Consider the following 25,652-nt stretch of genomic DNA (forward strand, 5'->3'; position numbering starts at 1 on the left):
ACCATCAGAAGTCAGAGAGAATTGTAAGAATAAAAGTCCCTAGCAATAGGCAAAGTTCCTAAAGTGGGTATTAAATTTCTGTAGGATATATAAAAGGGCTATGAAATCACTTCTATAACAATATCCCCATCTCTAATCCCTTATTCCTCTTTGTTTTTCTCTATAGCATATATTATATCCCTATGTTTTATTTCTATACTGCCTATCCCCCCAAAATGTTAAGTACCATGAAAGCAGCTCTTCTTGTTTACGATTGTGTCCTTGGTGACTATAACAGTGCCTGGAACATATTAAGAATTCAAAAAAATTGTTGAATGACTGAATGGATGATTGGATATCCAGATCTTAAGTTTTAAGAAGACCTTGGCTAAACTCTGAGTTACACAAATAGTTATATTACAAAAGCAGACCAAAACTAGCTGCTGACATGGAAGAGAACTACAGGAAAGTAGAACTGTGAAATAGTGGGGTAGAGATTCTTCCATGGCTAATGAAACTCTATTGGGTAGTTGTATCAGTTACCTGTTACCACATTAATGCTGTGTAACAACTCACCTCAAAATGTAGTTACATACAACAATAAGCATTTATTACTTGCTCACACATCTGCAGCTTGGCTGAGGTGCAGCTGATCTAAGATGGACTCAGCTGAACTAATAATCTCCAAGCCACAGTTTCAGTTCAGGACTGCATAACATGTTTCTCATTCTTCTGGTACCAGTGAGTCACCTGGCTCATTTTTTTTTTAATAGGAGAGGAGAAAGGCTTATAGAATTTTAATCAGATCATATGATACTCTTATGGCCTAGACTGGGAAACAGCACACTGTCTTTTCTGTCAATATCCCAATGACTGAAGCGAATCATATGGCCAAGCCCACCAGCAATGAGACTGGAAAGTATACTTCTCTCATGGAGGTTAAGGGAAGGATTAAGGGAAAGGTAATGAATATTTGCTGCACAATAATCTAATTTTCCATAGTATGTTAGCTTCATAAACATAAACCCCCAAATCTCAGTGACTTCACAAAGAAAGGTTTATTTCTTACTCATATTATAGTTCAGTGTGGATCAGTGGTATAGGACATTCAATGACCCAGAGTCCATCCATCTAATGGTTATGCCATTCCTCCATTTTATCTTCTAGAAGTGCACTATCCATTACAGTAGCCACTATCCATTTGTGGTTATGGAGCACTTGAAATGGGAATTGAGTCTGGATTGAGAAGTGCTATAAGTATAAAATATACACCGGATTTTGAAGATGTGATATTAAAAAAAAAGGAATGCAAACTTATTAATAATTTTTATTGACTATATATTAAAATAGCATTCAATATATTGGGTTAAATAAAATATTTTACTAAAATTTATCTCACCTGTTTGTTTTCTACTGTTTTAAATGCAGCTACTGGAAAATTTTAAATTACATGTGTTTACATTACATTTCCATTGGACAGTGCTGCTTTAGAACCAACAAGCATAGTGGTGGACTTCACCGGGGGTGTTGGGTCTGGAAGTGGCATTCATCACTTTTACTTGAATGTCATTGGGTGCATTTATCACCTAGGTGTAAGGGGGCTGGGAATATAGTGGGTCCTGGAAGAAGAGTGGAACATTTTCATTTCTCATTAGTATTCCTCCCTTGAGCATCTGAAAATGAATCTCTTCCTATAAATCAAGAACAAAAAGCATTCAGAGAAGGAAAGAAATGAAATACAGACCAGAATGGAAGATCCATCACAACTGGGGAGAAAATCGATTTTCCAAGAAAAAATAATGAAGGTACCCATCAGGAGTGGATAATGACCCAGGGACACAGGACAACCTGGCCATTAAAGACTCAGGTCCCTGCCTTTGAGAAAACTCTTCTGCCCTCCCTTAGATTTTCCTTGCACTCTCAGTTAATTTAGTAGGCACCTACTGAAAACAGGGATTTTGTGAAACTTTTGCTATTGATATACAACCTCCAGATTCAAATTTCTATTATATAAATACATAAAATATACCATATATTTGTATGTATCTGTTGAATTTTCCCCAATAATCTTGCAGTAAGAATGCTGGTGAGAGGATTGGGCTGTGACATTTGTGAGTTCTCTAGAGCATCAGGGTTTTAGGAGCAGGTGGTAGGTGAGCAAATGTAACAATCTTGAGTTCCCTGATTTGGTGGGCTCATGGGAGGAAAATGTCTGAAATCAGTGTTTACATAACCATTCAGAGACATAGTTTCAACATACTCAAATATCTCTGCTTAGTGATAAACTTTGTCTTCTTAATACAGTTTCTATGAAGTTTTCTAATAATCTCTAAAGAAATGTAGTTTTACAGTATTTCTTGCAAAAAAGCATATACTGCAAAGGAACATTGTGTTGGTGAGTTGGCAAATTTTGCTGTGTGCTTCTGTGTTGCTGAATTTGGGGAATTATTCTCACCATTTTTAAAGGCTGGTGATGACTGTTGGCATACTAATGCTTCCTGCTCTATTAATCTTATCTATTCTTTGGCCAGCAGCTTTTTTTTGCTTTTGCAGCTCTCCTGATACAAGTGAAATTGAATGTGAAACATAATCTTCATTTCCTCTTTATTCACCTATTTGACTCAATCAGGAAAAAATTTTCCATAGCATGAAATAAGAGTCTACTCCCAAACAACTCTATTCCCTGGGCTTTTCCTATAAACTCTATGGAGTATGTTTCAGGAATGCTTCCCTAGACTCTCACTACCTACTCTTCCTTTCTTGGATAACAGAGTAAATCCATACTGAGAGCCCCTGGCTAGCAAGACCCATCCTTCTTGTGGCTAGTAAGAGATTATATACATATAATATATATCTTTTTTACTTTCTTATAGTCCTACGAGCATAAAACTCACTAGTCAGAACAATTTTTTTAAAAGACTTCATATTAAATCTAATACCTTAATTCATTTAACAAATATTTCAGTGATTGTGACAGGCAAGACACTTTGATAGGCACTGAGGATAGAGCAATAAACAATAAATTTTTGTCCTTCCTTTATGGTATTTACCATTTATCAGAGAAAGTCATAAAATTAAAAAGTACTTTAGGTGCTGAGATAGGGTTAAGGCAGGTAGCTTCCCAAGGAAGAAACATTTAACCAAAGCCTAAAGAAAGAGGAGCTAATATGTTAACAGGGAGAGAACAGTGTTCTAGGCAGATGAGAGGCATCTCAGATTCAAGGAATTAAATGAAATGTATTATAACGGGAGTGTGGAGCACAAGGGGCAGAGCTGTGTGAGAGCCGTGCAGAGTGATGGCCCAGAGCAGGGAATGATGACACTGCCTGGGACTGATAAACCTGATGATGGGTAATGAGGTCATGACAGCTTCACACAGCATTAAGTTTGAGATATGTTCTGATCTAGGTGTAAGCATTTCTTATGTGAAGGAAATAAGAGAAAGAGAAAAGACACATGCATGTGAAATGATGAGTAAGTTGTCCCAGTGTATCTAACTAGCATGGGACCACTCCAAAGCTGCTCTGCTCCAAAACTCATTCATTCTGTAAGGACTACCCTGTATATAGGCTTGATGAGCCAGGCAAAGCGTTTTGACTCCTTCTCATCAGGAGAATTGTAGGGCAACATAGGAGATCTGTGTTATGCCCTAATGATAATCAGTCTTTGCTTAGCTCCTTACCATTTACAAGGCACTTTCACATTTAATCCTCACAACCCTTAGCTAATGTTATTCCTAGGCATATATTATGATGAGAAAATGGAAACACAGAGAGATCAAGGGACTTACCAGGGCCACATAACCTGCAAATATTAAGTGGAAATCTAAAATCTAAACCCAAGTCTTCAGAATTCTAAAGCATTGGCTTTTTACATTATGCAACTAAAAATTATTTCAGCATTAAATTACCTCGAAGCTCTCATTCGAGCTCATAGAGATATGTATCCTACAGAATCACATTACAATGATAAATTTGAACACCATTGAGGATTCCAAATTTCATCCCCATTTCAGTGTCACCAAACAAGACGCAAGGAAGGAACAAAACTGCTGCTCACATCAGAAGTCTAGGAATTTGCTATCCTGTAACAGCACTTTTGTAAGAGAAATGGCAGAGCATTTATCTCAGTGCTCTGAAAGTAGTTGGAAAAAAATTTTTTTTAGGTTTTATCTAGTTTATCAAAGAAGTTAAAGAATGATTAGTCACCCTGTACCTTTTAAATTAAGAGCACTGTGACCTGTTACCAGCTATTTATCTGCTACTTATTTTTAGTATGTTGTAGGCAGGTGGGTGAGTAGTTGATACTATTAAGCAATCACCTATGGTGAGTAGCCACCATATAGGGAGTAGCAGGGGGATAAAGTAACTAAAGTCATTGAACCTGCACTAGTGTCATTTATAATTTAGTGGAAGAGAGAGGACATGCAAAGCATATATATAGAAGCATCAACTATAGCATATACACTGAACTTATAGAATCATCGGAGCCAAGTGGGGTTAATTTGGACCAATATCACCAGGAAAACAAATTTGACTTAGCAACATTTATTCATTCATCCTTCATTTATAGGTTAATGAAGGGCTGATTTTTAGAGCTAGTCTCTGGAATAAAAAAGACCCACGGTCTCAGTCACTTACTAGCTGTTAGAAGTTGGAAGAGTTACTCAAGTTTTCTGTAGCTGCTTCTTCATAAGCAAAGTACAGATAATAACAGTGTCTACCTCGTGGCCTATGATTAAATGAGATAATGCAAATAAAATACTTAGCATAATGTCTGGCACAATATAAGCCAGTATTATTCCTTATTAATATTTATTAGGGATTTAATAAGTACTAGACACTCACTATGTGCCAGGAATACAAAGATGCATCAAAGAACATTGGATTGCTAAATATCCTGCCAATAATTCTATCAAAGTAGTTTTTAAAAAGCAGAAATAACGTCTGCATTCAAGTTTCCATGACTTGTAAGCTAATCATGAATTCTGCCTAATTCTTCAAGGATTGAGAATAAGAATGATTCAGTGTTGAGAAGGCAGGTGAAAGAACAGCCTTAAATTAGACCTTTTCAAGGAGAAGAATGAACCTCATTGTTCTTATTAAAAATATAAAACAATGTCTCCTGCTAATCATAAGGAAATCTCTGATAACTGGTAGCTCCTGGCTCCTAGAAAATTATTGGTTTCAAGTTTAGACTCTTCAAGCAAGACTAGTTCCTGTGAAAATGTATTCAAGCACGGAACAGGCAACCACCTTCAGCTAAAAAACACAATTGCTTTAAGTGCTTCCATGTTACACAGTTCTTCCTTGAAGAAGCAAATTATAATGTGCAAAACTAAGAGATTCTCCCTTAGTGGAAAAAAAATCAAAATAAAACCCAAATTTTATATATACTAAAACTATATTTATATGTTTTGTCTACATGGGAAATAATCTTTGCTGTTTGTTTTAAAGTAGTTTCACTGGAAAAACAAATTTAAGACAAGAAAATTAACATAACCCATAACAGGTCTCAACGCAGACATAAGGAATTTAAAAGCAGAATGTATGTCAGTACAGGAAAACTGAGCTTTGAAATTTTCTGATAGACATTTTTTTTATTTACCCTCTCAGCCCTATCCCAAACTACCAATCAAAATCTTTAGCAGAGGGGTCAGTATTTTTAACAATACCCCAGGTATGTTTATAAGCAAGCACAGACAGTGTTTATTGGACAAATGAAAAATAATAGATCGCTAACCCTATTACCACATACTTTGTGGAGCCACTTTCCTCAGCTTTCATATGTTTTATCCCAATTTATCCTTGCAACCGTTCTATGACCTGGTTTTTATTATTAGCCACACTTTCCAGATGTGAAACAGAATTGGCAATTTGCCCAAGGGCATACTTGGACTTCAGTTTCTTCATTCATAAATAATAACAATAACAAACATGCTAATAGTGTTTTACAGTTTACAATGTGGTCTTGAGTATATTTTTTTCTAACCTAAGTCTCAGAACACCTTGAGGTCAGTAATGAAGTTATCAGCACATCTATTTTACAAATGAAGTCACTTAGGATGTGTCACAACAAGCGCTCATGACACAGGTCTTCTGACCAATGTTTCTTTTCTCTCCTTTCTGGTTCCTTTCAGGGATTGTGGGAAGATGATGGCAGAGTAGGAACCGCCAGGATTATGTCTGTCTCTGCATAAGAACAACTATTAAACGTGCAGGAACTGTCTGAAAAAAAAAAAGCGAATTCAAAACTCCACGTTCAGCAGAACACTGTATACCATCCAGGGAAGGCAAAGAGGAAGAGGCTGATAAATTACGGATCCAGCAGGTGGAGTGATCACTACTGACTGATGGGAATAGGAATTCTTCTGAATCTACTATGAAACTGGCTGGCCCTTGAAAGGCAAACACAGCCACAAAAAGCTATAAAACTGAAGATAAATTACAGTGTCTAAATAAAAGAAAACCAAGATCCGTGCATGGGCATTGATCAGCAGGGAAACGATGTGGAGATTCTCACCTGGAGTTCCCTGTGGGCTTCGGGCATATGAATACTACAGGGTGTGTATTAAGTAAATTGTTTTGGTTACCAGTACCACCTTGTCAAGATACTAACCAAAGCAACTAGAAGAACAGAAATATCAGAGTGCTAGACAGTCCCTACTTGAACCTTTAATTGTAAGGGTATTGGGAATGGCTAGTTGGAGAGTTTCTCCTGGATTGCCCCAAATCTCATCACCATTATTGGACTGTCAATAAACATCTGTACAACTGTTTTATTAGTCTACTATTGCCCTACAGCTACTGAATAGGCACTTCTGTGGGCATATATTGCTTGTGCATGTGGCCTTTTTATATACCAGTCTTTGGATGCTACAAATGGGAAACAAGCAAGGAGAACCAATGGTAGTTCTCCTTTACAAGAATTTTTTGATCATGGTTGTGACTCACTATCAACAGTTTTTGAGTTTCTTGGAACTTGGGAACAAACCCTGATTGGATGTGTTTTGTTGTTGTTGTTTTGCTGAGATATTCATGTTTAATTGTGCACATTGGCAAACAAATGTTTCTGGAACACTGAGATTCAGAATAATTGATGTGACTGAGATGCAAATCTTCATAATAATCATGCATTTGCTAGTGGTAATTGGAGGACCACCTTTTTGGCAATCCATGATTCCAGTGCTGTATATTCAAATGAAATTTTTTCATGCACTTTGTACTGTATCAGGGACCATATTTTCCTGTACAAATTATTCCATGTAATCTTCACAGGTCGTGTTGGCAAAAATGGATCAATGATAGCAGGAACAACTGTTCTTTTTCCTTTTCTCCATATTGGATCAGTGATTTTATTAGCTGCAATGATCTACAAAAAATCAGCAGTTCAGCTTATTGAAAAGCATCCCTGCCTTTGTATACTGACATTTGGTTTTGTATCTGCTAAAATCACTAATAAGCTTGTGGTTGCATGCAAGATGAAAAGTGAAATGCATTTGCATGACACAGTGTTCATAGATCCAGCACTTTTGTTCTTGGACCAGTATTTTAACAGCTTTATTGAGTATATTGTACTTTGGATTGCCCCATTTTTCTCTTTCTTTGATTTGATCTGCTACTGTGTCAGTGTTTGCAATTAGACTGCATTTCACCTGCATATACATGTCTTCAGAATCAAGGTCTCTATAGCTCATTCTGATCATCGTTAATGACATAATTAATGTTGTATAGGAAACTCCTGATCTCTGTAGGAAAGAATATGAACATATTAAGGAGATTGGGGTGGAAAAGAACTAATATAATTTATAATAATCAATGTTGTATGCCGTTTATTCTTTGTTATTGGTAACACTCCTTAACAATTCTGTATTAGAATGGGAATTTCAAGTCCCATCCTGTAAATTGTACTTGTTGTCATACAGGGTTTGGCCCAAGAAAGCATGCAGGAAAAAATTGCCATGTGTTTGTAATTATCCTGGATTCAGAATGAAATTGTCATTAGGAGCAGATCCCCAGTGGTGAAGATTTCTAATGTAGAATATTTGCAGGCCAAAAGATGGTTCCTTTAAAATTTTAACAAATCATCATCTTTTAGTGACATCCTTGTTTATGCCTTTTCAAGATTTCATTCCTAAGGAGCGCAACTTGTGGCACAGATAAATCACACCTAGTTTGTGTGGTGGAACTAGTGATGAAGACCTTGAAATTGGATTGAGAGGTTTCCTATCTTTACATTATTGTTGTTGAGAAACTCATGTTTTTATTGCTCAAGAAATGATATCCCTCATGGATTTGGAAAATCCTGTTAACATGCAGAATAATGTCATAACTTTAAAAATCCATTTTATTTTTTTAAATAAATACATGATCTGAAAAAAAAGTTCCTTCTATTACTAATGTTCTATAATTCTATGAAATTGCAGAACTCTTCGTTTAAAAATATAGATATAGCTTATTACACAGCACTTAATTCTATATCAAGCCCCTTTCTGAGTATCTTGTGTGTAAATTAACTCATTTAACTATTACTATCCCAGTTTACAGATGTGGAAACTGAGCAACTCAGAGGTAATGATTTGCACAGTTCAGCAAATGATTTGCACAGTTAGCAGACAGTAGTACAAGATTCAAATTCAAGTAGCCTAACTCCAGAGATTGTGCCCTTAACCATTACATTATATGGTCTCACAGGAAAAGGTCAATCCCAAATGGTATTTTCTAAAAAAGAAATGAAAGTATAATGTTTAAAAGAGCATTTCTTGGAAGAAGATGGTGGCATAGAGAGGAGCGGAAATTAGTTAGTCCACCTGGAACAACTAATAAACAACCAGGAACAACTAGTTAATGATCTGGAATAACTGCTGGGGGACAAACATAACTGTCCACACACTGTGTACCAACCTGGATTGGGAGGAATGCCTGAGATTGCAGCATAGAATCTGTGAGTAGAAACTGCAGACCCGAGCTGGGAGCCCTCCCCTTGGCAGCCCGAACTGTAAAGCCCCACTGTGTTAGAGAGCAACACTCTCTGGACAAGCAAATATACTCAGTCCAGCTCCAACTGGGGTTTTAATTGGCAAATGTGGACTGATCAATTCAAGCTGCAAATCCTCAACAAGCTGACAGAGGCTTTTAGTGATGACTCACCTTGAAAAGCCAGGGGACTTTGCTGTCTCGGGAGGGGGAGCCCAGAGGACCAGGTGCTTTCTCTGGCTGACAGGTGAAACTGGGGGCCATGGGCTGACCCTGAAAGGGGGCTTTCTGTCCATTTTTCTCTCTCTCAACCTGAGCAGCTCAGTAGAGAAAGCCTCAGCCATTTTCAGCTCGCAGTGCTCTGCAGTAGATAAAGCCTCAGCCATTTTCAACTCACGGTGCTCTGATCCAGACAAGGGTGGAGATAGCAGAGTCAGTGAGACAAAGAACCTATTTATATGCAAATGAAAACTCTCCAAGGGGCATATCTTCCCTAAGAGGAAAGAGGTTGTGCCCAGATCTACTACCCACCTTCCATTCAGAACCAGAGTCTGGAGAAAAACAGCCATGGGCCACACCTCCTTATACCAGTCAGGAGTGACAGGCTGACAGGCGCCACCTGCTGGGCAGAAAAGCACAGTGGCTTGAGGCCTCACAGGGTGTGTCAGTCCTCTAAAACACACCCTCACTGAAACTGGATACTGAAAAGTTCCTACCGCGACCTGAACCTGTTCTGGTCTGGGAAAACCTTATTGGAGTAACCAAGGAAGCCAGATGCCTAGATAACAGAAAACTACAACCTATACTAAGAAAAATGAAGTTATGGCCCAGTCAAAGGAACAAACTTACACTTCAACTGAGATACAGGAATTGAAACAACTAATACTAAATCAGTTCAAAAAGTTTAAGATATGGCTGTAAAGAGAACACTGGGCTTATATAAGGTAGAAATTGAAAGTTCGAAAAAAAAAACTGGCAGAATATTTGGAAAGGAAAGGCACAACACAAGAGACAAAAGATACAATGGAGACATACAATTGCAGATCTCAAGAGGCAGAAGAAAACACTCAGGAACTGGAGAATAAGACACCTGAAAGCTTACACACAAAAGAACAGATAGGGAAAAGAATGGAAAAATATTAGCAACATCTCAGGGAATTGAAAGAATTGAATGACAATGTGAAATGCAGGAATGTACATATCATGGGTGTCCCAGAAGGAGAAGAGTAGGAAAAAGGGGCAGAAGCAATATTAGAGGAAATAATCAATGAAAACTTCCCATCTCTTATGAAAGACATGAAATTACAGATCCAAGAAGAGCAGCATACCCCAAACAGAATAAATCTGAGTAGGTATATGCCAAGACACTTAATAATCACATTATCAAATGTCAAAGACAAAGAGAGTATACTGAAAGCAGCAAGAGAAAAGTGATCCATCACACACAAAGGAAACTTGATAAGACTATGTGGGGATTCCTCAATAGAAACCATGGAGGCAAGAAGGAAGTGGTGTGATATATTTAAGATACTGAAAGAGAAAAGCTACCAACCAAGAATCCTATATCTGGTGAAACTGTCCTTCAGATATGAGGGAGAGTCCAAAATATTATCTGACAAACAGACAATGACAGAGTTTGTGAACAAGATACCTGTTCTACAGGAAATACTAAAGAGAGCACTACAGACAGATAGGAAAAGACAGGAGTGAGAAGTTTGGAACACAATCTTGGGTGATGGTAGCACACAATGTAAGTACACTGAAGAAAGATAACTATGAATATGGTTGAAAGAGGAAGGTTAGGAGCATGTGGGACACCAGAAGGAAAGAGGAAAGATAAAGAGTGGGACTGTATAACTCAGTGAAACCTAGAGTTCTCAACAATTCTGATAAAATGTACAAATATGTTTTTTCATGAGGGAGAGCAAATGAATATCAACCTTGCAAGGTGTTAAAAATAGGGAGGTACTGGGGGAAAAGTACAATCATTGTAAACTAGAGACTATAATTAAGAGAAACATTGTATTATGCTTCCTTTAATGTAACAAAGGCAATATACCAAGGCTAAATGCATTTAAGAGGAAGGCATAAGGGAGGGGTATGGGACTCTTGGCATTGGTAATGTTGTCTGACTATTCTACTTAAGTTCAATTTATCTTTCCTTTTGCTGCTTCCTATCTGTCATGGTTTTTTTCTCCCTTTTTTCTTTCTCTTTTGTCTCTCTATCTTCTTTGACTCCTCCTCCTTCTTCGTGGAAGAAATGGAGATGTCCTCATGTAGATAGTGGTGAGGGTGGTAAATACATAAATAAGTGATTTTACAGGGAACCATCAATTGTTTACTTAGGACAGAAAGTATGGTGTGTGAACAAAACTGTCTTAAAAAATGGATTGACGAAGAAAACTTGAGGGCAATATACTGAGTGAAATAAGACAGACACAGAAGGACTAATATTTCAGGTCACACTGATATGAATTAATTATAATATGTAAACTCATACCTGTGAAATATAAGTTAACAGGATATAGAACGAGGCTAAAGAATGGGAAGTGGTTGCTTATTATGAGCAGAATGTTCAACTAGGTTAAACCTAAGTGTTCAGAAGTGGGGGAAATAGAGGTGACAGTAGCATGTTATTGTGAGAATAACTAACAGCACCGAATGGTGTGTGAATGTGGTGGAAAGGGGAAGCTCAGAGTCACATATGTCACCAGAAGGAAAGTTGGAGGTTAAAAGATGGGAATGTATACAACAGTGAACTTTGTGGTGGGCAATGTCCATGATTAACTGTACAAATATTAGAAATCTCTTTCATGAACCAGAACAAATGCATGACACTATAACTAGAAGTTAATAACAGAGGGGCATATAGGAAAAATATATACCTACTGCAAGCTATATACTACAGTCAGTAGTATTTTAACATTCTTTCATCAACAGTAACAAATGTACTATACCAATACTATGAGTCAACAATGGAGGGGGGATAGTTAGGGATATGGGAGGATTCGTGTTTCCTTTTTTTAGTCTTTATTTCTTTTCTGGAGTAATGAAAATGTTCTAAAAATTGAAAAAAAATTAACTGTGGTGATGGATGCACAGCTGTATGATGGTACCGGAAGCAAATGGTTGCAAACTTTGGATCTATGTGTAATTGCATGGTATGTGAACAATCACACACACACACACACATGCACACACACACACACACCAAAGACCATTTCTAATTTTAAACACCATTTAGAACCTGAAGTTAATAAATCAACCAATAAATGTTTTTTGAATATTTGCTTTGGGCAGGGATTATTCTAAGCACTGCTGAGAATATAAACAGTTATAAGCTGTATCCCTTTTCTCATAGGAACTTTACAGGCTAGTCATGGAGAATACGTTTACATATATATAAAGAAGTAACCTTCAACAAAATTTGTACAAACAATCGATGTTTACTGACACAGATACAATATAAATATCCAATGTGTAATACAGAGAGTAATGCTATAGAAAACTGCCTGGACATGGAATATAAAAACTAAACCAAATAAAGCACATGCAGGGAAGCCTTATTGCAGCTTAAACAGAAATAAAAATAAAGGTGGATTTTTGGCAAAATAGTGTTCTCCACGTAGAGAAATTAAAAAGCTTAATTTAGCAATGGATTTACCCAAAACCTCATCAATCCTTTTCAAAAAATTATACTACTTTGGATTTTAAATCAATAATTGAAGCAATAGAAAAAGAATACGAAGTGACAAGTTTCTGACATCTTGTACACAGACCTAAATTCATTTAAACATCTGATTACTAAAGAGCTATCTACAGAATTTAATGACTTAATTGCTAGATAACACACTATGCTGCATTATTTCTTAAAGAGATCAGCACTTTATGTCTGCAATACTGATGAGAGTATAATGCACCATCCAAGTGCTTTAGTGTACTCCTTCCCTTCTAGGTAAAGAAGATGCCTCCTCCTCCAGTTTGATGGAGTTTCTAACAGAGTATCACGATAAATACAGGGTCCATTAGCAACAAAAATAAAGGTGGAGGGGCAATTGGACCACTAAACATTGTTAGCAAACATCACCCTAATTACTCATTTTGATATTAGTGTTGATTGTGCTGCCTGTTAACAATATTTGGATAAGAAAACATTGCATACAGAAAAAAAATCTAACCATACTGAGAAAACAATGAAGCGAATCACATTTAGGCATGGGAATCCACTATAAAGGGGTAGGAAAGAGAAACTTCGGTATCAGGCGGCAAATAATCTGCCCAAGTCTTTTGCAACAAGGAATTTTTTTCATGTAACAAAACATTTAAGAAGTCCCTATGATGTGCCATTTAAAGGCCCTTTTTAAGCACTAGCTATAGAAATATGAAATACATAGTCCCTGCATTTAGATACAAATTTTTTAAGAAAACACACACATAATAGACAATTACAATACATTATGTTAAGCACTCTAATAGGAGATTAGTCCCTCCAATGGGAACAAATAGGAACATAGGAGGAAGCAACTAACCCTTTGGAGAAATTAGGTGAAGGCTTAAATGAAGAGATCACTGTGGGTGGCATATTGAAGCTTCAGTAAAAAAATAACCACATGGAAGGGGGATGGTGGGAAAAATAAAACCCTGGAATTACAACCAGACATTTCTCCTATGAAGGAGAAAGTCTGTTTCCAGGGTAAGTTGATGGTAGGGGGGTGGTATTTCCTACTTAATAAGCAAAATTTCCTGTGGAAGGCTGATTAAACCAGACTAGCATGCTAGAACAACTTCTGCATTGGCAAAAATCATGAACCTGTCTCAAGGATCTTCAGATTGCTCAAAAAATCATTAGGAAATGGAAAGGATGCAAAACTCCTGACCACCACTGCCACTGTTGCCAGCCATAAGTAAAAATTCTCTGTTAGTAATACTCAGACAGATTTACAAAATGGAAATTTAAGATTAAAATGTACCAATTCTATGTTGGAAATTATCTGCAGCAAGTATATTGTATACTATTCTCTATTATGATGCAAGTCATAATCCCACCCTGCCTGCTAAGAATACCATGTTTGGAGTGATCAGGACTTTTTTTTTAGAAATAATAGGAACAATACTCAGAAGACTATACTAGACTATACTAACTTTCTTAGCAGGGAATGCAGAGGTTTCTCTGTAGCAAAGAGCTGTCTGCTTCATCAAAATGGCTCACCCTCTTCAAAAGGCAAAGGAAGCTGGCAAGCTTGGAAAGGTATCCTTCATAAGTGCACCTACAGGGGAGCACATATTGAGGAACATACAGGACAGGATGTCCTTGAAGGCAGCCCCTCAGTTCCAAAGCATGCAAATTCCCTGTTGACACCATGTATTCAGTGGCCATTCCTCCATCAAATGCGTATTGATTCCTGCAAGGGTTCTCAAGTTCTGAGCATCAGTGTCCTGAGCAAAACTGGTTGGTCAGCTGGTGACACATAGAATATTTATTAAACCCATTTCCAACTGACCACATGGCATTACTGCTGCCAAAAACAGATGACCCAATGATTTAACAGAATTTAAGACATCTGTTTTTTGTTTGTTTTCTATTTTCGGTTGTTGTTGTTTTTTTCCTTCTCTTTCCTCCCAGCTGTCCCTGGGCTCCTGCCTTTGAGAATAAGATGAACAAGGACGAAAAGGGACAATTTAAGCAATACTTTCTTTGGTCTCACAAATGACTCAGTAAGAATGGTCTGAGAGACAGCTGATGAGGTGACAATCCACTACTAAAAATATGAAGAAAAATTCCAGGGAAACTAGTTTAAAGTTTAAAGCTTTGCCAATGGCAAATGCTCTTCTGGAGTAATTTAGTTGAAGAATATGGATTCTTTGCTAAATTTCACCATTCTTATTTTATTACAATGCAAATCAAAACTTCCCCTTAACTTGAGGTAGTGTTGCATTTGGAACTGTCAGAATTTATTTTCTTTAATAAAGAATAAGGCAAGTCTCTTCTGAACACATCCACCTTTTGCCCTCACCAAACCCACAGACTGATAGCAGGAAAGAAAGACAACTCACCTTAGAGTGAGATGACACATTTGCCTCTTCTGAAACCATCCTCTTGAATATGATAGAAATCATTGGGTCACCTGGTTGAGACTTGCCCTTCCTATTTTTAAGAGAAGCAAAACAAACAAACAAAAACTTCAATAGTTTTTCTTTTTCTCTAGAGGATGATTTGATTCACCCTCTAAGGGCTACTGCATCTTTGTTTTAGTATAAAACAATTTAACACATAATTTGACTAAGCAAAAATAAGCAAAGAAACCATAATGGCATGAAAAGGGGTGAGATATTGAGATGCTTAAGTGCTTTCCACCAAATGTAAATGGCTGATTGCTAGCGGTATTACAAACCTCCACAAAGTGTTTTTTCTTTAGGATGCAGTTTTTCTTTCTGAGGGACTGAAAGTTGTTAGGACCTGGACTTCAGAAAAGAAAAAGGAAGACCTTTTCAAAGAATTCCTATTGAAAAGAGATAGATCAGTTTTTACAACATGGTGGCAAGCCAGAATCTAAGGAGACAGACAGCCAGTAGGAGACCTCTTGTAGAAAGTTTTGGTATATAAGTCTGGGAACCATTGTACACAGTAGTGTAGCTAGTTTAAAATTATTTTTCTTCCTACTTTTTCTAGTTACTATGGCTACATTAAAAATTACCCCCATATTTAGTGGCATAAAATAACCACTTATTTTATTCATGGGTTTTATGGGTCAGGAATTCAGAGAGGGTACAGCAGAGATGGCTTGTTTATGCTCTATGATGTCTGGAGCCTTGGATGGAAGACTCAAAAGTTGGGACTGAAATCATCCGAAGGCTAACACTCTCACATGACAGAGAGTTGGTGCCTGCTGTTGGCTAGTGGCCTCTCCTCACCAAATGAGCCTTTCTATGAAGTCTCTCATACAATAATGGATTTGAGGTCCCTAGATTTCTTTTATAGCAGCTCATGGCACCAAAGGCACATGTGCTCAGGGACAGAAATAGAGATAAAGGAGAGAGAAAGAGAAATGTTGTATCACTTTCTGTGACCTAGCTTCAAAAGCCACACATCATCACTTCTACTGCATTCTTTTTATTAGAAGGAAATCACAAAGGGGGGCCCATATTCAGGGAAAGAAACATAATAGACCCACCTCTTGATGGAAAAGTATGTCAACCTAACTGTAGTGGACACGCTCTACAGTGACTCCCAATGAGTTATGCCTTTGTAGAATCCCTTCTCCTTGAATGTGGAAACTGTCATTTGCTTCTAACATATAAAATATGGCAATGGTGGTAGAATGTTACTTCCTCAATTAGATTATATGCTATGGCAAAAGTGATGGTATATCACTCCAGGATTATGTTATGCTTTATAAGGCTATATCTTAAAACACTGGAGATGAAGATTCTCCTGCTGGTTATGAAGACGCAAGTAGCTGTGATGTAAACTGCCTACGGATATGCCCAAGTGACAAGGAACTGCAGAAGCCCCACAGGAGCTGAAAGCTTCAGTCTTATGGTCTCAAGGTGCTGAACTCTGACAATAACCTGAGTGAACATGGAAGGGAAACCTTTCCAGCAGAACCTCCAGATGAGAATGCAGCCCTGTCAACACCTTGGCTGTAGCTTAGTGAGACCCTGAAGCAGAGAACCCTGCTAAGCTATGCCCAGATAACAGAAACTGTGAGATAAAGAATGGGTGTTGTTTAAGCCACAAGTTTGTGGTAAATTGTTGTACAACAATAGAAAACTAATAAAATCACTTTGTAAGAAGAGTATGTGGGATGGTGCAGCCATCCTTTGGTTTAGTGTGGTCATCTTAGGAAAGTACCGTCTGCCACATTTGTTAATTATCTTCTATCATCCCCAAACTTTTAATAAACCTGAGTTGGGCATGGCAGTGTAGACATAGATATGCTGTGGGAAATTAAGGAATGGGCTTGTAACCACTTTCAAGACCCCAATGAGTTAATTGCAGAAGATTGTAGCAAAGGTGCAGAGCCAGAAAGCTGGATGAAATAGCAAACAATAACCAGGACAGTTTTGTGGAACGTGTGCACTCACCTCAAGTTCCAGGAAAGGATTGGTGTTGGGACAACACGAATTTGATGATCAGACTATTGTTATTTGGGCATTCAAGAGGAAGTGTGATTCTTATGTGCAACGTAACTACAACAGACATATAGGAATGGACTGGTCTTTATGTTAATTCTGGATATCTCTTTATAAATTCAATTATCTTTATTTGAATCTTTTGTTTCAGACTCACTGACTACCCAAGAAGTCAAATTTATTTTTAGTCCAATATGTCCTTATATTCAGCAACAGATATTTAATGATATGCCAAGCTAGAAGTAAATACACAAGGCCATCTTTAGTGGAGCGATCAATTATATTCATCAAACACAAGAAAATGCAAACATATGCATTTTTAACAGTTCCACTACTTTACTCAGAAAATTTTCATGTTGTCTTTGAAACAAACAAACAAGAAAACATTGCATTTACATTTTCTTTTTTGGAAAATAATGATAATCAAAATAAAAATATCCAGACATTGTGCTAAATTTATATGCATTATTTTTTAAATTCTTACAACTTTTTGAATTAGGTACTCTATTAGTCATGGTTCCCTAGGGAAACAGAACCAACAGGAGTTATATGTAAATATTATGAGATTTTTATAAGAAATGTCTCATATGACTGTGGGATGGACAAATCCAAATTCCATTGGGCAGGCCTCAAGCTGGAAACCCCAAAGAAGGTTTTCAATGAATTCCCCAGGAGAAGCTGGCTGGCTGAAGTAGGGATGGAAATTCTCTCTTCTGACTGCTGAAATCATCACCTCTCCTTTTAAAGCCTTCAACAGTTTGGATGAGACTTCTCTTATTGTTGAAGGCAATCTCCTCAGTTGACTGTAGATGTAATAAGCCGTAGATACAATCAACTTACTCATGATTTAAGTCCACAAAATATCCTCAGAGTAACAATCAGGCCAATGCTTAATTGACCAAACAGGACACCATAACCTGCCCAGTAGACACATGAACATAACCATCACAGTCTACCCCTTGTCAACTTGGCAGCCATACACATCTCTTTAAACCATACTTAATCTCCAAATAAAAACAAGAACAGTCATATTTTTGTCTAGCAATACTCAAATATTCTGTGCACAACTGGAAGCACACTAATTCAACCAGGATAGGGTGCAAGTCCTTGGGTAACATTCAGTCTTAAACTTGATATCCTATAAATCAAATACTGTGACATGACCCTAATACCTTATGTCATATGATAAGGATATAAAATAGGAAAGAAAAACATATTTGCTTTATATATAAATGCAAACATATTCATTACAAAACAAGGAAGAAATATTTATAACCATTACAGTCTTCATCTCTGAAACTGTTCACATGGTCGTAGCTCATATTTGTAACTCCTTTTTTTCCACTTGCTATTCCATATTCAAATTACCCTCATCAAGCACCTCAGGTAGCTATAGTTCATTGCCTGATTGGTTGACCCAAACCTCCATTTATGAAGTTTCTGGGCCATTGATAGTTCTTCCTGAATTGGGTTGTTGCAGTTTTCCATTGACTTTAACCACAGGACATGGTAGTACTAAGAGATGCCCTAAGAGATCTCCTGTTATTCCAGAAAAACTCTTCTTTACCTTCATTGTGTAGCTGCAGTGCTATTTCCCCTTGATAGTTAAGATCAACCATCCCAACCAGTACAATAATTCCATTCTTTGACTATTGATTCAGAGACATGAGGAGCACAAAGTGGCCAGACAGCAGTCTTATCTTCTAGTTCAGTGGAATCATTGTTGTGTGTCCTGATGGAAGCACTCCTCCTTTTGGATCTAAGACATGTAGACCGCTTAAAGTTGCAAGGACAAGAAGCAAAAATTTCTTCTAGCAGATCCACTAGGGGTAATAGTGAGTGGAGGTACACTCCCAATTCCATCCATTGATTCCTGGACCCATGGATCCTGGCTTATAGGAGAAATGGCATCATAGAGTAGATGCTGATATAAAGCATACACTGCCTCCTGGAGAACATTGTCCCAACCCTGCAAGATATTGCTACCTGGTTGGCACCATAATTGAGTTGTCAAAAGGCCATTCCACCTTTCTATCAATCCAGCTGTTTCAGGATGATGGAGAACATGAAAAGACCAGTGAATTCCATGAGCATGTGCCCATTCCCACACTTCATTTGCTGTGAAGTGGGTTCCTTGATCAGAAGGAATGCTGCATGAAATACCATGATGGTGGATAAGGCATTCTATAAGTCCATGAATGGTAGTTTTGGCAAAAGCAGTGCATACAGGGAAGGAAAGTCCATATTCAAAGTATGGCTGTATTCTAGTTAGAATAAAATGCTGTCCTTCAGTGATGGAAATGGTCCAATGTAATCTACCTGCCACCAGGGAGCAGACTGATCACCTTGGAGAATGGGGCCATATCAGAGATTGAGTGTTTGTCTCTGCTGCTGGCAGATTGGGCACTCAGCAATGGCTGTAGTCAGGTTGGCCTTGGTGAATGGAAATCCATGTTGCTAAGGCCATACATAACCTCCTGTCCTTCCACTATGGTCACTTTGTTCATAAGCCCACTGGAAAATGACAGGAGTGTCTGAGAAAAGAGGCTGACTGGTATCTACAGAACAGGTCATCCTAACCATTAAAATCTTCCTATGAAAAAGAAAAAATCTTCCTCTGCTGGGATCACCCTTTGGTGAGCATTCACATGGAAAACAAACATCTTCACATTTTTTTTGCCCATTCAGAGAGGCCTATCCACATAGCCTCTTCCCAGACCTCCTTGTCATCAACTTTCCAATCATGTTTCTTCCCAGTCCCTGACCATCTAGCCAAACCATTGGCTACAGCCCATTATTTGGTATACAGTACCATCACCGGCCATGTCTCCTTTCAAGCAAAATGAATAATCAGGTGCATTTCTCAAACTTATTCCCACTGGGAGGATCTCCCTTTACCATTGTTTTTTCAGGGATGTCCCAGAAAAGGACTGTATTGCTGCAGCAGTCCACTTTTGGATGGCGCCCGCATATCATGCAGAACCATCTGTAAGTCAGGCCCAAGTTTTCTTTTCCACAATCAATTGATTGTAAGGAACTCCCCATAAGGCCAAAGGTGCAGGCTGGAGGAGAGAAGGTGAGGGAGCAAGTGTGGGAGCCATAGGCATTTGGGCCACATACTTGTGTAACTTACTTGTGCTTTTGGGGCCTACTCAAGCCCAATCTCATATATGCCATTTCCATTTGATGATGGACTGCTGCTGCGCATGCCCAATGTTTTGATGTGGCAGATCTGACAATGCCCAGTTTGTGATAAGCTACTCAGGTCTCATGATAACATGGTTACCATGGTTAAGCATTTGGTCTCTGCTAAGGCCAGTAGCAGGCCAAAAGCTGTTTCTCTAAAGGAGATTAGTTATCTGCAGAGGATGGCAGGGCTTTGCTCCAAAATCTTAAGGGCCTGCATTGTGATTCTCCTGTAAGGGCCTGCCAAAGGCTCCCAACAGTACCTCTATTTCCCACTGACACTCCCAGCACCATTGGGTCTGGTGGATCCTATCACCCAAGTGATAGAGCAGCTTGCATAGAAGTCTGGACCTGTTGCGGAGCCTCCTTTTGTTCTGATTGCCAATAAAAATTAGAAGCTTTTTGGATCACTTAGTTAATGGGCAGGAATAGCACATCCAAATGGAGAATATGTTGTCTCTAAAATCCAAAGAGGCCAAATAGGCATTGTGCCTCTTTTTCAGTTGTAGGAGAGACCAGATGTAACAGCTTATGACTTAGAAGGGATATTTCAACAGGTCCCACACCACTGGACACCTAGAAATTTCTCTGACTTAGAAGGACCTGTATTTTTGTTGGATTTATCTCCCACCCTTTGACATTCAAATGCCTTACCCAAATGCCTACTCTTGTCTAGGTAGTTGCTACTTCTTGCTCACTAGGTCCAATCGACATGATATCATCAAGATAATGGACCAGTTTGATGTCTCGTGGGAGGGAGAGATGCTCAAGTTCCCTGTAGGCTAGATTATGACATAGTCCTGGAGAGGATGCCTTCAACAGGTACTATTATTATCCCCATTTTACCAATTAGGGAATTGAGAATTAGGGACACCAAGAATGTTAAGGTGGCCCAGTAAGTAATAGAGATAGGATTGGAGCCCAAGACTCTTTGATTTCAAAATTTATGTTCTTAACTTAATCATGCAAAGACTTCCTTTAATATTCATAATCATGGTTTCTCAGACTGATAAGAGTTTGTAAACATTACCCTTCTCAGGATTCTTTTGCAAGTAATTTATTGAGAAACTGGTCTCAAGAGAAACCCATGAGGGTGTGACAGAAGTACGAGAGAGCAGGGGAAGAAACTAGGCATAGACATGGTCTTAGGTGAATTCCTAAACGATTCCATGGCAAGCTCTGGTTCAGTAATTAAACCACAGAGTTTGCCCCACTAGATGCAAGGGTGCTGGGCTGTCATTGGCAATAGGCATTCATTGGTAATGAGCTATACCAGGGGGAGAGGGGAGTGTAACCAACCTGGCATCTCTAGGCATGGTGGCTCCCATCAGCCAAGGGAAAATCCTCAAAGTAAAAGAGTGCAGGTATGTGCCATTATCCCAGAAGATGGATACAAGGCCTGGTCAGGGATTCAGCAGCATCTGATACATCTGCCAAGTGTTCAGTAAATCTCTACTTGGATACTTTTAGTGAGAAACAACTCACCACCACACCAATCCTCCATCTAACAAAGCTATCCATTACAATCTTACAAGCTTTGTATAGAATAGATAGGAAATCACCCCCTCCCCCCATTTTTTTGGAAGTGAGAGAATGAAGGCAAACATTCCAAGATAGCATACACAAAGGCACTGAGCATAAAAGAGCATGATGGTGTGTGTTGTTGCAGGAGCAACTATGAATTTGTTGCAGCTAGAAATTAAGGGGTGAAAGTGGAAAGTGAAAAGATAAGGTAAGGAAGATGGGAACAGGCCAGATAATGAAAGGCCTACATACCTCACTGAGTCGTTACAATGATGTCATGAGGTACAACAAAATGTATTTTGGCCAAAGAGTGAAGTGAGGATCTTTTATAGCCAGCCCACTCTGTAGCAAGTCAGAGAACAACCCTACCTCATTGCATTAAGGTTAGTGACTTTCACTTCTGCTTCCTGTGGACTGTCAGCTCTTCAAGGACAGAAACTTTGTCTTATTTATCCTTGTATTGTCAGTGCCTAAAACAACAAATGTTTATGGAACTGAAATGAAGTGAACTGAATGTAAAGAAGAGTGACCATTACAACAACTCAGGTGAGATGTTAAAGGTCTAAATCAGGAGCCAGCATACTAAAACCCACAGGTCAAACCCAGACCTCCACCTGTTTTCGAAAATAAAGTTTTACTGGAACACAACCACTGCCATTTATTTAGTATTGTATATGATTGCATTTGTGCTACAAATGGCAAAGTTGGGCAGTTGCAACAGACAACATACAGCTTGCAAAGCCTGAAGTACTTACTATCCAACACTTTCCAGAAAAGTTTTGCCAACCCTTGGACTAAACTAAGGCAGCAGTCATATAAATGAATAAGTAGGAGAGATGGAAATTATAATTAGAAGGCAAAATCACTTACAGTAGCCTCTACTCAACGCTCCTAGTTCTATTTCTTGATGCCGTGTACACATTAGAGGCTCACATTATAAATATGTATAAAAAGCTTCCAAGTGTCCCAATGCATCTCTTAAAAATTCCTTTTTACTCTGTCACTTTTAGGTAGGACTACCATTTCCATAAGGGCCCTTACACTCTCAAGAACACACAGTGGAGTCCACTCACCACACGGGCCTACAGATCCAAAGCAGAGTCAATGCCCAGTTTGGTCCACTTAGATTAAGATAGCCCTGCAGTAAAAGGACGGTATCTGCCCTGGGGACCTTATATAAATCTGCTAAAATGCTCCCAACCTCTAAATTATTGGCACATTCTTATTTTCACTGCAGGCCTTCAGAGATGGCCTAAATCTTTATCACCTCATTGAGTTGTTCTGTACCACAAGTCCTCTAAAAACTTTTTGGCTGAAAAGTCCCCACATGGCCTTAAACTTCTTTTCCCCTCCGTATGTGATCAGAACATAAAAGACTGCAATTCAAAGAAAAAGTAAAGAACTACCATGGTCTGTTTTGTCGGTATTAATCTCTGAACAGCAGATTTAGGGCAACTGTTTTTTTTTTTCAGTTCCTGGTTCTCCACTTCCTGTTTAATATACACTACAAAGTATTGGTGAAATGATATTTATAGGACACAGTGAGCTAGTTGCTAGGCCTTTTGTATCAAGACTTGAAAGATAAAGGCAATCTCCTGTCTTAAAAAAAGTAACGTGCAGCCATAGAAATATCTAATCTTAGTCAAAGCACCAACTCCCCCAAAAGGGCAAGAAAAACCAGTAAAAATTAAAAATTCCTTACCAAAAAAAAAAGAAAGAAAGAAATTGTAAAAATCACACCTTGAATAACAAAACAAAGCTGTGAGGAAAACTTTTCTTACCCTCCATGGAATAAATTTAAAGAAAACAAAACAACAAATGGTCTCTTGATACTTTTATATTTGAAGATTATTTGCCTCAAATATTTAGTTGTTGTCACTATTTGGAAGAAAGCAAAGTTTTAGCTTTGCTATATACCATACACCAAAAGAGTTTTCAAATTAATGGAAGATTTAAATGTGAAAACAAGAACAAAAAATAGAACTAAAAATATGTAAGTAAATAGCTGTCTTATTTTAGGGTGAAAAAACTTTTAAAGGATGTGAGCAAAAGCGGAATCTGTGAAAGACAAAAGCTACAGATTTACTTATAAAAAATTTAAGATTTCTGGATATCTTAAAACAATATTCAAATGTAAAAACAAGTAATTCACATGGAAAATGTCTGAGCGGGTATGACTAGAAGTTTCTTTTCTTCCTTTTTACTTCAAGAAGAAAAACATGAACACCCAAGTAAAACTAAGCATAGGATATGAGGAAATTCATAAAGAAGGAATACAAATGGGGAATAAATATATGAAAAAAATGTTTAACCTTGTGTATAATCAAATAAACTAAAAGAAAGCAATAAGCTACCTTTTTTGCCTGTTTATTAGCAAAAATATTATATTTAAGGGATGGTGCATAGCTCTATTAGATAAATATTTTTAGTTACAAATAACACAAAAACTGATTCAAAATAACTTAAACAATGAAAGAAATTTTCTTGGCCCTCAAAATTTAAAAAGCAAACTTTAAATAGACAGCTTCAGGCACGTTAACCAATGATCAAGCTCCAATTCTTCGTAATTCTTTGAATTCTTTCTCCTATTTATCAGCATTGTTCTAAAGCTAGCTACTTCATGGAGCCAAATAGCTACATTAATTCCAGGACTCAGCTTCATACCACACAATTCAGACAAAAAGAGTTTCTCTTCTGTCAACCAGCAAACTGTCCTGGGATTTATTCTGATTCGATAAATTTAGGTCATGTGCCCTTTCCTTAACCAATCCCCATGGCCTGAAAATGCCACTTGCCAATTGGATTAGTCCCGTGTTCATGTCCCTGCCTGAACCAATCACTGCGGAAAATGATTAGAATTTTGATAATCGACTTAAAGCATTCAGGTGCCATCTTTGGACCTCACCTGTGGGGTATATCCCTCTAAGCCATACAGCTAATACGTAGTAGGCTAGGGGTTGAATAGCTGCATGGATGCTACCAACAAGTTGGTTGTAAGGAAAAATATTCAGAGCTATCAACAAGTTGGTTGTATGGAGAAATAGTCACAACTAGGCACACTTGGTGGAGCTGTAAATTATTTAGATATTTCTGGAAAAAATATTAATATAAATATCTAGTCTGAAAAATATGCATACTACATTTGTCCTGGAAATATAAGATCTTGACATTTATCCTAAGGAAATAATCATGGCTCTATACAAAGATATATCTATCTATTAGGATGGTTTAGGGTCACCAAAGAAAAATGTCCAACAATGGACAATTAGTTAAATAGAGTATGACCAATTAATACAATGGTATGTTAGATAGCCTTTAAATATAATGTTGTGGAGAAGATTTGCTGACATAAAGCTGTTCAAGATGCAGTTTTATACTGCTCAAGTGCATAAAATCAGATTACATAAGACATCCTATATTTAAAAAATAACATACATATATATGTATTCATTAAAAAATACAAAATAAATATATAAAAATGTAAAGAGTTGCTATCGCTGAATGGAGGATTTATAGGTGGTTTTTATTTCTTTTTCATGTCTTTCTATATTTTGTAAATTTTCCTCACATTTATGAATTACTCCAGTGATGAAAAAGTTCCGGTTTACTTTTCAAAAATAATAAAATAAAGCCATATTTAGAAAAAATTAATAGGGACTGTGGCTTTAACAATGTGTTGGTGAAGAGTTCCAAGTAAAGAGTCTCCACTTGCAAGTTGAAAAAGCCCACATAAAAGCAGAAATCTAGAACAGAAATCTTTATATAATCTGTGTCCTCTTCCTGGAGCACTAGAATTTTTACCACCTCTTAGTCGTGCAGCATTAACTCACCTGAGACCCAACATGCTAACTTTAT

The 25,652-nt window shown here is 37.7% G+C and overlaps 1 pseudogene; it reads left to right on the forward strand.

The window, feature by feature from the left end:
* Window positions 1-848: 848 nt before the first annotated feature.
* On the forward strand, window positions 849-7,690 carry LOC119513916 (annotated as a pseudogene).
* The last annotated feature ends 17,962 nt before the right edge of the window (window positions 7,691-25,652 follow it).

This window comes from Choloepus didactylus, chromosome 2 (assembly GCF_015220235.1).
Source record: "Choloepus didactylus isolate mChoDid1 chromosome 2, mChoDid1.pri, whole genome shotgun sequence".
NCBI classification, from domain to species: domain Eukaryota; kingdom Metazoa; phylum Chordata; class Mammalia; order Pilosa; family Megalonychidae; genus Choloepus; species Choloepus didactylus.